This window comes from Temnothorax nylanderi, unplaced genomic scaffold (genome assembly GCF_030848795.1).
Source record: "Temnothorax nylanderi isolate EJ_2023f unplaced genomic scaffold, tnyl_v1.0 TNYL_tig0079_pilon, whole genome shotgun sequence".
Classification (NCBI taxonomy): Eukaryota; Metazoa; Arthropoda; class Insecta; order Hymenoptera; family Formicidae; genus Temnothorax; species Temnothorax nylanderi.
Window position 1 is genome coordinate 13,236 of NW_027249141.1, and position 13,510 is coordinate 26,745.

The 13,510-nt window shown below is 34.5% G+C and overlaps 2 pseudogenes; both read left to right on the forward strand.

Annotated features, from left to right (window-relative positions):
• Positions 1–4,795: 4,795 nt before the first annotated feature.
• Positions 4,796–6,375, forward strand: LOC139774331 (apoptosis regulatory protein Siva-like; annotated as a pseudogene).
• A 1,820-nt stretch (positions 6,376–8,195) lies between these two features.
• LOC139774332 (THO complex subunit 1-like) lies at positions 8,196–11,029 on the forward strand (annotated as a pseudogene).
• Positions 11,030–13,510: the final 2,481 nt, after the last annotated feature.

The following is a 13,510-nucleotide window of genomic DNA, read 5'->3' on the forward strand; positions in this document are numbered from 1 at the left end:
ATTATTTATTTGCGTAGTATATCGTTTTCAGATCTCACTGTATAGTGTATAATATAATAGTGTATTGAATGTTTAATACGTTGTCTAATAAATAAAATATTTGTTAGATTATATTTTGAGATTTTTTAAATATTTAATAAATTATTTATGACATGATTAATATTAACAAATATACAGGGTGTCCTATTTTAATCGATTGCTCCCAAAAACTTTTTTATTGTGATTCTAGAAAGAAATGCTTTAGACGAAAGTTGTTTGAAGGGGGTTATATGATTCCAATGTCGTGCCATACATCTTCAAGAAATTTTAAAGGAGATTAATTTTTTAAATGGAACTTAATTTTTCCTTAAATAATAGTTATAGATCTCGTCGAGACGTTTTTAAAACACTATAATAAGTTCTTCTTCGTTAAGGATTTCCTGAGATATTTTTATTTGTCATATTTTTAATATATATATGAAATATCTCGTAAAGTAATAATTCACTTTTCGATGACTTTACCTTGATACTTTTATACGTAGAATAATAAAAAAAAACCAATTGTTGTAAAAAAAACAGAAAAAATAATTTTAAAAAATTGTTTCGTTGTGTAAAAGCATTCAATTGTGTAAAATTGCAAATGTAAAAATTAATTTATTGTTCGCTTGCTTTCATTATTTTATGTACAAAAGTATCCAGGTAAAGTAATCAAAAAGTGAATACTTTAAGAGATAATTCATATTTATATTAACAAACATTATGACAAATTTAAAATATCTCAGAAAATCTTTAACGAAAGACAGCTTTATTATAGTGTTTGAAAACGTCTCGACGAGATCTATAACTTTTATCTCAAGGAAAAAATCAAGTTTTATTTAAGAAATTAGTCGCCTCTAAAATTTCTTGAAACAATGACATCTACAACATAACTTACGTAAGAATCATGTTCCCTTCAAACCAAAACAACTTTCGTCCCAAAGCATTTCTTTCTTAAATTACAAATAAAAAAGTTTTTGAGGGTGATCGATTAAAATGGACACTCTTTATATAAATATTTCTAAATAATTAAAATTTATAATAATTTAAATTATATAAGAATTAGATTTTATTTCTTATCAAATTTTATGCAAGTTGATATCTAAATAAAGAAGCATTTTTATTAAGATATTATTCGTAGTTCGTACATTAGTTGAAATTATGAATAAAATGATACTTGCATGCAAAAGTTATTCTTCCATTTTTGCTTCCTCATAGAGGAAGCTTTGTTTTCGTAAATTCGTATATGAACCTTTGATTGCGTATAAAGTTGGTTCTAATCAACCAAATTTAAAGAATTATATATAAAATAGGGGTAGAAGAAACCAAAGAAAAGATTGTTTTTGAGTTTTTAATGTCAATATGTTCAGAATGTTTTAAAACGTCGAAATATTGCATTAAAAAAAATGTCGGTATGTGTGTATGTCGTGCCAAATTTACAGAAATTTCTATAACTCCAAAACTGATCAACCAAATCTTAACGAATTATATATGAAATAGGGGTAGAAAAAGACTGAAAAATATAATAGAATTAATAAAAATTGTTATAATAAAGGGATTACCGATTTCTGTTAAAAAAAAAATAACTAAGTTTACCGAAATTTTTATAACTCCAGAACTAATTAACCAAATCTTAACGAATTATATATGAAATAGGGGTAGAAAAGACTGAAGAATATAATAGAATTAATAAATTTTGTTAATAATAAAGGGGTTACCGATTTCTGTTAAAAAACAGCCAAACTTACTAAAATTTCTATAACTTAAGAATTGATTAATTATATTTTTCAGTCTTTTCTACCCCAATTTCATATATAATTCTTTAAGATTTGGTTGATTAGATTCAGCTTTATATGCGGTTAAAGGTCCATAATTTTGATTGCTTCCTCTATGAGGAAGCCAAAATAAATAAATATAAATAACTATGGCTTAAAATAGAGGAAGCAATGCAGGTTTCTACTTGCTTACTTAAAAATATGAGGAAGCAATGTACAAGTTTCTACTTGCACCCTGTTATTTTAGGTATGTGTTTCTTTTAATCTGTTCTCCAAATATGCGCTCAAAATTAAATATTTCATAATTTGATGCAAGCAAGCAATATGTGTCTATAAACATCTTTTGAATATATGTATATAAAATAGAAGCATTACCTTCTTATAAAAACAAGGAATTTATATTTATTTTAGACATAATTATTTTATTTAAATATTTTTTTATGTTACAGATTAATCTTGTACATATCTTTTCTGTTGTGAGATACGAGTAAAAAAGGGTTCAGATGGGAGAACCCGTGAGGAGGCTAAGGAGGCCTAGGAAAAATATCGAGTGCTGTTGTAATAACTTTGTGGTGAGCATTATTGCTTACTTGCATAAAATTGGTCGTTTTATTTTGGTGATATTTAAGGTTTTTTGTTACTCACCGATTGATAGTGGAGTGTAAAAATGTCAGCTACGTATTATCAGCTATGATGGTTCTGTAACATAATATAAGGTTTAATTAGGTTATTTGTAATTAACGTACAAATATAAGATTCACAAATTAAAACGGAGCTCAAAATAATTAATAAAAATAACATATTGAATCTTTTAACTTAAAAGTATGTCAAAGAGTAAAGTTTTTCTTTCATAGACAATAAATCTCAGACAATAGAAAAAAATATTTATATTTAGAGTTATATCTTACAATTAATAAAGATAAATAATTATATAGATATAAAAAAAGGATTATGGAAATAATTGATTCTTGGTTACATTAAAGTTGCTGAAATAAATGAAAAAAGAATAAGAAAGAAAGTTGCATTGAAAATAAAATATTGACATTTTAAAAATATGAAGCTTTTCTACAGATTTATTTTTTACAAAGAATTAGTACAATATATTTATATATGTAAAATAAAAATAAAGACTATTCTCTTATAGAGAAAAGGATAGGTATTAAATGAGTTAGGCGTGTGTTTCCTTTATATTTATAAATACTTTTTGAATGTGTGTATAAATAGAAGCATTATCTCTCTTATAAAAACAAGGAATACATATTTTAATAATGCTGTATATTCATCTGATATAATATTGCATCTGATTTATTATATATATAAGATACAATATTATATATAATTGAACTAATTTTTACTTCTATAAAACGCCAATTTATACACAATATTTTATAGTCTATCCATGTAATCAATATGGACACAAACTGGCTTTATAACAAATAAATAAATAATGTGATGTGAGATCATATAAATTATTCGTTGCAGAACAGAGGAATTTTTTAAAAATAATTATCATTGTTTATATTAATTTTCCTGTTAATAAAACGCCGCGATGTCACTTTCGCGATTATCCGCGCGACGCGCCTTCGGCCGTACAAGTATCGCGAAATACATATTTTTTAGAAATATCTACACCCGAGCGCTGAATCGATATTACTCGATAAATACTGCAGTAAATAATGCATGCATAGATTAATAAAGGTTACACTTACCAATTAAACAACTCTCGCGACGCTACTCGTTCCGCAGCCGATCCGTCTCGTGCCCGTCGCAATCTGGAAATGAAAGGGTAGCGTAATTAACATGAGCAACATGAGCAACACGGAGACGCTTCGTCTCCCGCGCGATCAACTTTTCGCACCGAAAATCTCGCCGCGGCGTCACTACGCATCCCGCTCTTAACTTCGCGATTATAGAATTTCTGTACTTTGAGCAAATGCTGCATGCTCGCCTTTTAGTGATTGCCACTATTTACGTTCTAACGAATAAGCGTATTAATGCTCTTGGTAAATATCCGCGATATTCGCGACAGATGGAAAATACGATCGCCCGCGATTGTCCGCGCGACGCGCCTGCCGGACCAAACATCAAGTACCGCGAACTTATTACTTATTTTGAGAAATATCGTTACACATTACACCCGAGCGTTGAATCGATACTATACGCGATAGATATGCTGCGTTAAATAATTCATGCAGGATTAATAATGCTTACTCTTACCAATCAAACAACTCCCGCGACGCCACTCGTTCCGGAGCTGGTCCTTTCCGCGTCCCGCGTCCGTTGCGATCTGGAAATGAAGGAGAACGTCATGACGTCTGACACGTCATCAATATGGCGGAGACCCGTCATCCCCCGCGCGCGAAACTTCTCGCGCCAAACCGAGCCAAGGCCCAAGGATGCCATGGCGTCGCTACTCACCCCGCTCTCACAACTTCGCGATCACGAATTTTCCGAATTTCGAAAACCGAATACTATACGCTCGCTTATGATCACGATCGTTTTTTTGGCATTTTAGCGAATAGGCGTACCAATAGTTTTGACAAATATCCGCGATATTCGCGACATTGGAAAATACGACGCGATTTCGTCACTTTCGCGATTGCCAGCGAGACGCGCTTTCGACCGAATAAGTACCGTACTGAAATGCGTATATTTGCAATTGTTAATACCCGAGCGCTGAATCTATCCTACACGATAGGTGCTGCGTTAAATAATGCATGCAAGACAAAATAAAGCTTACTCTTACCAATTAAACAACTCGCGACGCGCCACTCGTTCGGGGACCGATCCGCTCCGTGTCCGCCCGCCGCGCCGTCGCGTCGCGTTTGCGCATTCCGGAAAAATGGAAGGTGACGTCATCAATATGGCGGAGGTGCTTGATCTTCCGCGCGGATAATTTGAAATTTCTCGCATTCTAACGATTAGGCGTATTAATATTCTGGAATAGATATCCGCGACATTTGCGACATTCAAATAGACGATTGTATTCTTATATCTATATTCCGCTTTCAGGTTTGTCTCTGCTTACAATTTATAGCGGAGACTTGATTTAGTGGAGACTCGAACCCGATTTAGCGGAGACTCGAACATTATTGATGGATATTTATCAATCGATTGACAGCGACCAGCGACGGCAGCGACTCTCAGCGACTCTGCATCAACCTGCATTAACCTGTCTCTTTACGTGTGTGACAGGTGACAGTGTCATGTTGTTATTTTAATCATTTAACGCCAAGTTTGGAAAATGCCAAAACGTGCCTGTCCCTTCGAAAGCGACCTGTTGCCGCAGTTGAAAGTGCACGTGGGAGAGAAACAGATGAATAACGGCGTATCCAGCGACCAGCGGATGAGGGATGTCTACGGTGAGTACCTATTTAGCTCGCTTTTTGCAAAATAATTCGTACGCTCTCTTTTGAATCTTAACACCTGACTCCGCATACGTTTCCAGATAGGACCCTGAGTTTGCTTAAGGCAGGCGCGAAGGCACTCGCCCATAAGTTGAACACGTCCGCACAAATGGATTCTACAGATCTACCTTCCCCTCAACGTCCTTGTCGAATTTACAATCACCTTGTAAATTCAGATCTACGTCCAATCGGTCCAATCTGAAGCAGATGCTGTTGACCGATAAATTGCAGCTGAAAACTAGCGACAAACTTGTCAATGTAGGTTGTGGGACTGCCGTTGGCACTTGAACCGTCTTGGACGGCTTTGTGACTATTTGTTTTTTCTTCCAGGATGTCGAGGTAGACCTTTGCGGATGTGGCCGATTGATAGATCAATCTACGGTGAGCGCGTGTTATTATTGCGATCAGGAGCTGTGTCTCACCTGTCAGGCTGTGTGCGCCAAATGCACAGAATTGTTCTGTCAGAACTGCTCTGTACCTGTGTAAGTTGTTAGCCATATGTACCTTTGTAAAAGCTTCATCTATACTATTTGTAACTGTATGAGTTGTTCTGTTTCAGATATAACTGCGACGAGCAAATTATGTGTCTTAATTATGCTATCGATAGCTGTCAAAGAAGTGTTTTTATGCGAAGGTTCCTTTTATGAAAATTGATATCTGTAATTTTACTACTGTTTTACTATTCTATCGTGATTTTATGTACATATAAATTATATATCGTTATCGAGAATATTAAAAACCTGAAGAGAATCTTAGTAATTATAAATTATCTTGTATAAACAATATTATAATATAGAATATTTTAATAACTATATAATTTTTACTTATTAATATTTGAACGCTATTTTATATGTAAGAAGGAATTGGTTACAAATATGTTTTAAATAATATTGTACAAGAGAGGTTACAAAATGAAAAAAATTAAGCACATATCCATGCTAAAAAATTTTGTATATGTATATACATACGCATTGTCTCGTATCTTAAATATTAGACGCACATTGTGGTGTCTCACAAGTATTTGAAAGAAAATATAAATAGTAATATAAAAATTTCTTAAATTACGTTTAAAAGTAACACCGTTATTCGCATCTCTTTATTTAATGCAAGTTACAATTGCAGCGCTTAAGATTTCTGATATTTCATGTATAATTTATAATAAATATATCTTAACAGATCATGATTTTCGTTTCTTTTACTTTCAATCGTTGCAATTCAGAAAAATAAAATGTATAATTTAAAAATGATTGAGTGCGATAAACTTTAAAGATTTTTAAAATTTTTCCAAAATCTCGTGATTTTTAGTTTTATACATTTTATATAAAATAGTTTTGTATTTTATGTTTGTTTTAAAATCTGTAAAATAAAAAAGGACATACATAATGTCTTATAATATATAAAAGGTATATAAAATATTGCATGTATTTTTAAAAATGTATGAAACATAATTTTTTCCATTTACTATTTGAATTAAGTACATCTGCATGTAATAAGATAAAACTATTGATAAAACTTGTATCTATTAATTGCAATAAAAAAAGTACTGCTATCCTGTTATGAAAACATTCACAGTCAGGTAGATCGATATTATTTATACATCTTAATATATAAAGTTTATAAAAATATAACAATCAATTCGTTTGAACATGAATATCACTCAAATCGATTCACGAAGTCTTGTATGAATTATTGGTATTACTTTCGCGATGCAGCTTATTTTTAATGTGACAAGTGAAAATCGCTTTATATTGTAATAGAGTTGTTAGTTGACTATTTTTATACAATTTCTTCTGTTAGCTCCATTATAAAGTAATATTAAAATTATTGGTAACGTTCGATTCATTTGCTGCAAAGTCAACAGAATTAAAATGCTTGTCAGACAGTCTGCTTATGCAAGATTCATACGGAAGTTATGTCCATAGAGTTCTTCGCGTTTTTACGATAATTCGAAAAATCCACGGCTAAATCAGTTTCATCTGCTTCCTCGCCAAGGAGATGGCCCTCCACCTCGAGTTTTGACTTTCCAAATATTCTGCAAATAGATTTCGTGATGCACAGACATATTAATTTTTATATTAGCTAATTTGTAGCTATCCAAATGGCTGTATGCAACAAAGATTATATATAGCATATTAGTACGTTATATTAGTGCCATATTAGTTTTATAAATGCACTTCAGCAAATGATGTATGTGTTATATTTTCTCGATGATGATGTAATGTGTTAACAGATAGCATGAATAAAAATATGATTTTCTCATGCATTTTCATGTATTGTCTCATATACAGTCAAATTCATAATAGGTACATTACATTCAACAAATATTTTTTATTACATCCAACAAATAAGTTCTTTAAATATTCCACAGCAACGACACATGTCATTCATTTCTTAGACAATTTTACTCATTAATTATTTAATTTCACATTCGGTATCATTATAAAGAATTATATTTATAATATAAAGATAAATTCAATTAGATAATACATTTCTCTCGCAGATAAGAATATTCTTGTTCTCAGTCTTATATTCTATTGTAAGTAACAAACCAACATTTTTCCCAGAGAATAAACAAAACTTTTGTAACATTTAAAATAAAATCTTTTCGCAGAAATAATAATTTTAATATCAACTTTAATATCATTATGAAGTAGGAATAATGTAATTCATACATGAAAAATGTTATAGCTCGATTGAACACATCACGCGTCACATACAGAATGATTCTTAATTATTTAATATCGATATCAATTTCTCTCTTTTTAAGACATTTCTCCCTTTTAAACAAAAAGTTAAGCAAAAGTTAGCTTCTTATACTAATATATTGGAAAGTAAACTAGAAACAAGAATATCACTCTTAATATATATGTTTTTCATACTCTTTTTTAAATATAGATGTTAACTATAAAATCTAATAATTTTTATTATACCAGAATAGTGTTTTATCGACAGTTGGAAAATGAACGTGCCTATGTAGTACGAACTGTGGCACTAAGAATCGTGCCCGGAACTCGTAACTTAACCTCCCTGCTGTCACAGATCCTTAAAAGAAAGACGAAAATGCCTAAACCGGATAGCCGAAAATAATTTTCAATAAAAATAATAGAACCTGTGATAACACGGCTATAGAAAATCATGGCGATGTTCGAAGTGTTGAGGAAGGACTATAGCGTAAGTATAACGTTTGGAAGTAAATAAGCATTAACTTTATTCATGAATTCTTGCTTGGAACTGCATTTACAAGGCATCTTATTTCTCCTTTAGGATTATCTGCAGCAGCATTTCGAGCTGTCGGACGTCTCGTTGTTTCAAAAGAAGTGCGTCGAACGTTGTGCGAATGACAGCGACAGAAAAGTGGCGATCGATCAGGCGCTGCGAGACTCGTTGCTGGTCGTACTGACGGAAAACGCTTCGGGTAACGTGCGCTCCCTCGAATTGTACATCACGTTCTGTATAGAGCTATGCAGGAAGGATCTCGCGACGGCGAGTATGCCAGTGATGCTACTGGGCGATATCTTCGACTCGATGACGCTGGACAGATGCGAACAGTTGTTTACCTTCGTGGAGAATAATGTCACCGTGTGGAAGGAAGATATGTTTTTCACTGCCTGCAAGAATAACTTGTTGAGAATGTGCAATGACTTACTGAGGAGATTGTCGCGTTCGCAACAAACGGTATTTTGTGGCAGAATTCTACTGTTTCTCGCAAAGTTCTTTCCTTTCTCCGAGAGATCCGGCTTGAATATCGTTAGCGAATTCAATCTGGAAAATCACACGGAATTTGGCTTGGAAAAAGCAGAAGAAGACAACTTGGAGCAGATAACGAAGGACGACGACAAGTCAGAAAACAAGATACCAATTGATTATAATTTGTACAGAAAGTTTTGGGCTCTACAAGACTTCTTCAGAAATCCGAATCAGTGTTATAATAAAATGCACTGGAAGGTGTTTTCAACTGTGAGTTTTAATTTTCTTTAAACCATAGGCCTGTTTGTTTTCGCTGCACTTCTACTAGTTCACAAGCCTCATACCTTTGAATTAACAAATTATTCGGCAATTAGTGAAACGCCTCTGAATAGTTATAAAAATGTTTGTTTTTCAAAGCTTCCTTGCCAGTGGCTATGAGACAAGGTCTGCTTTCCTTAAATTAAATGTCTCGTGATGTGTACGTTATCGAATCACTATGATGTTTGTTACTTTTAAGTGAGACACACGAACTCAAGCCGGATCAAGTGGAATCGGTGAAGACCACTACTGACCAAGTTTATACTCTACTGACCGAAACACCGCCCGATGGCCCCACGTTTGCGGAGACCGTGAAGAACATCTTGAAACGCGAGGAGCATTGGAATGCATGGAAAAATGAAGGTTGCCCACCGTTTAAACGACCGGCATCGGATGTTACTGACGAGGAGCCACGAAAACCGAGGAGACCGAGACGACGTATCGGTGATGTAATTAGGGACGCGCAAGCGGTTGGAAAATGTCATATGGGAAAGTAAATATCTTTTACAAATGAAAAAAATAAATTAATATTTACGTATAAGATCGAATAATTAAATTTTATTATTTTTTAATAGCCCAGAACTCACTAAATTATGGAATTTATGTCCAAATAATCTCGAAGCATGCAAATCTAAGGATAGAGATTTTCTTCCATCCTTAGAAACGTATTTTGAAGACGCTATAATGGAATTGGATCCTGCTGCGATGGTCGATGATAAGTATAAGTAAGCGTTATTGTTTGTGAAATCTTTCGTTGTGATTATTAATGTATTAGTCTATTGTTCCTGGAAAACGGATTGTAATTCATCTCATAAATTATGTAACCATCTCATTCTCCTTCTCCTTTATTCACAACCTTCACAATTTCCCAAAATCAACCCCCTTATAAACCGAAATAATACACAGGACAAAGATCGGAATCCGCCGATTATATCGACTGCTCTCTTATAAAGACACGCATCATTCCTCATGATAGTTATTAATAATAATGCGATAATTTTGTACTTACAGGAAGGTGAATGACGGTAACTTTGGTTGGAGAGCGTTAAGACTGTTAGCGAGACGAAGCCCGCACTTCTTTGTTCATGGCAATTATCCTATAAATAAATTGCCTGAGTACCTTGAGACAATGATTAAGAAAATTGCCAAGGATCGTCCAGTGAGTATCTAATGTTCAGTATCTTTCTGTGTGAATATGCTTAATCTTTGTACATTTCTTAATTTTTTTTTTACTGTGTCTCATAGCAGACTCAGTCTGATGTGAAATTGGAAACTGAGGAAACACCGCCGTCGGAATCTACCGATCAAGAATTTAACGAAGACGTTTTAAAACAGGAAAGCGAACAGGTCGATGCCGAAAGCGCCGACGTGAAAACAAGAAAGTTGAATAAAGTCACACCGGAAATGGTGGCAAAATTATCAGAGAGCTTGAAAAACGATTGGAAAAAATTGGCGACGAAATTTGGTTATACAAATGACGAGGTATATAAATTATCAAGCTTTTCTTATTATAACACTAATACTATTCGTAATTATGGGATTTTAATACATGATATGTGCATTTTAGATTGCTTTTTTCCAAAGCAAAACAACGCCGTATGAACAATGTAAGACTATGCTCGAGATATGGGCAGAAGAGGATGAAGATGCATCAGTCGAGAATTTAGCTTATATTTTGGAAGGTTTAAAATACACAGAGGCATTGGCGATGCTAAAATCTTAAGTACTCTTTAATTTAGCGAATAAAAATAATTGTATCAATGAAGCATATACAACACTGTACTATATTTTATCATTTGTAATAAAATTTTCAATCTTTTCATCATATACTACATGCGTTTTAAATTTAATAGAGACAAGGGCCCGTATTCTCAGCTCACTTTTATCGAAATAAATGCGTGCATTTATTTTTGAGATTCTATAGTATATGTAACGTAAACTTATATATGCTAAGTGCGCGCATTTATGATAAAGATGAGCTGAGAATACGGGCCAAGGAAATCATTAAACTTCCAACTATTTTGCTTAATAATTAAATTTAAATTATTTAATTACAATTTGAGGTTGAACGAGAAAATAATAGCGTTATATCAAGACGTAAAGCAAAGATTTTCATTACTTTCTATTAGTAGTCACACCTTTCACAATTTAGATTTAAAAGCATTTTGCAGCGAAAGAGAGAGAGAGAGAGAGAGAGAGAGAGAGAGAGAGAGAGAGAGAGAGAGAGAGAGAGAGAGAGAGAGAGAGAGAGAGAGCTGAATTATACAACCGAAAAAAAGAAAAGAAGTAGGATGAACAATATTTACTCGTAAATTCGGTAGACACACATGCAATGTCCCGAAAAATTAAAATCACAAAAAGGTGGATATGCAAAGTCCCGAAAAAAAGGGCGTTAGTTTGAAATCTGCCCTATTGGAATCAGTCATTATTAATACTGGCAATTTTACAGTTTTGACGTGCGCCGAGCGACTTTTTATTTTCATTACACACTTATGGTTGTATTTCGGCAATTATAAATGATATATAGAAAAATGATAGAAAAACACTACAAAATGGTTTTAGCCTTTTTTCTCGTTTATAATGTTTTTTTTTTAAGCTGATTTCATGGATTTTTGTTAAGTATTTTTGTTGCGCGCCGACTCCGGAACTATAGCAAAATCCGAGTCATTTTTGGTTAAAATTATATAAGGAATAAATATGTTCTCGTCAAGATATAAGGTAAATTTATATATTTTTTGTTCACTGTCGTCAATTTCGCCAATGTACGGTACCACTTAACATTGTCAATTTATATAGTGTCGATCGTGAAACTATATGCTTTTTATCGTTACGGTTAATTTAACGGCAGTCGTCAAAGTATATAATACGATTGAACGGTATAACTTTGCGGGACATTGTCTCATTTCCAAGATTTCGGGATTATGACATTTCGGCACATTGTCACGTTTCTAAGATTTCGAGATTATATGCCCTTTCGGCACATCTACTACGTTTACGCGAGCATTATTTCTGTTAACTTACGATGATAATTCCTCCGCGTAAACGGGATTTTGTAGTAATTTACGATAATTCACTCCGCGTAAACGAGTGAATTAATTATCGTAAGTTACTATAGAAGTAACGCTCGCGTAAACGTAGTAATTGTCACGTTTTTTAAATTTTGGGATTTTTACTTTTCGGGACAATATACGAGTTTTCAAATTTCGGCACATTTTTTTTTGGGACTTTGCGCATGTCCACCGTAAATTCGACATAACGTAATATAGATATAAAAACGGAGGTACGTATGGCTCTTTTTTCACAAAAATAATTTAAAATTTATCTATAAACGTTATGATCATACGTAGTATCGCACTATTCTTTTGATCGCGGCAGTAGCGGTCACCTTATTTTACGACGCGACGAATCGCGTTACGCGCCACTTCGAAATTTGAACTAGAAATCTATTCGCCGTTTTCGTATATTTTGTACATATAAAATCTTCTCATGAATCCTCATAAAAGTGTCAAATAAAATATTGCTAATCATCGTGGCTCGCCGAGAAGTGCCAAAAAGTGTTTCATTCTCGTTACAGATTTGAATAATTCGTTTTTCAAATTGTGTCAGTATCGTAATGTAACTAGGCGGCGCGCGCACGGCCAGCCGCCAGCGCGCAGCGGCCAGCCGCCAATGCCGCCATGACACTCTCGGTAGCGCGACCGTTCGGAACGCACGGAGCACGTCGCTCCGCGGATTAATCGCGGATTTTGCCCGTCGAAAGTGAGTAACGGGTGCGAATTTTGGTCGGGACTGCCGACTGCCGTGCCGCGTGTCGCGCCGACGGCGAGAGCGGCCGAACGTGATTCGGCCGGATTCGGGGGCTCGTCGGCTCGACTTGCCGCGCGGCGCGCGCAAGTAATACGTTACTCGTTGAACGTCGGTACGAGTCGCGGGGCGGGTCGCGGCGAGACGTCGTTGTCGCTCGTGTAAGTAATTTCTTTCTCGTGAACGAAAAGAAATCCTCCGGTTACAGAGTGTGTTTGTGTTGCAAGCTGAATGTACGCCGAATATTCTGTACTCTGTTTCTTCTCGTGTCGACTGCAACGAGTGGGATGGCCGAAATGAACGCCCGTACATATCCATTACCCTCCCGCTCCACCCGGCTGTGATTTGACGGGTCTCCTGCAATGTGCCGTGATCGGTAAGTGAATTGTGCATGAGAGACAAATGATTCGAAGCGCGATACATCCGAATCTTTAATAGAATCGTTGTCCCGCGTCCCGCGTGTCGCAGTGAGACGATAACCTCGGAATTCGTGTCGTGTCTCTT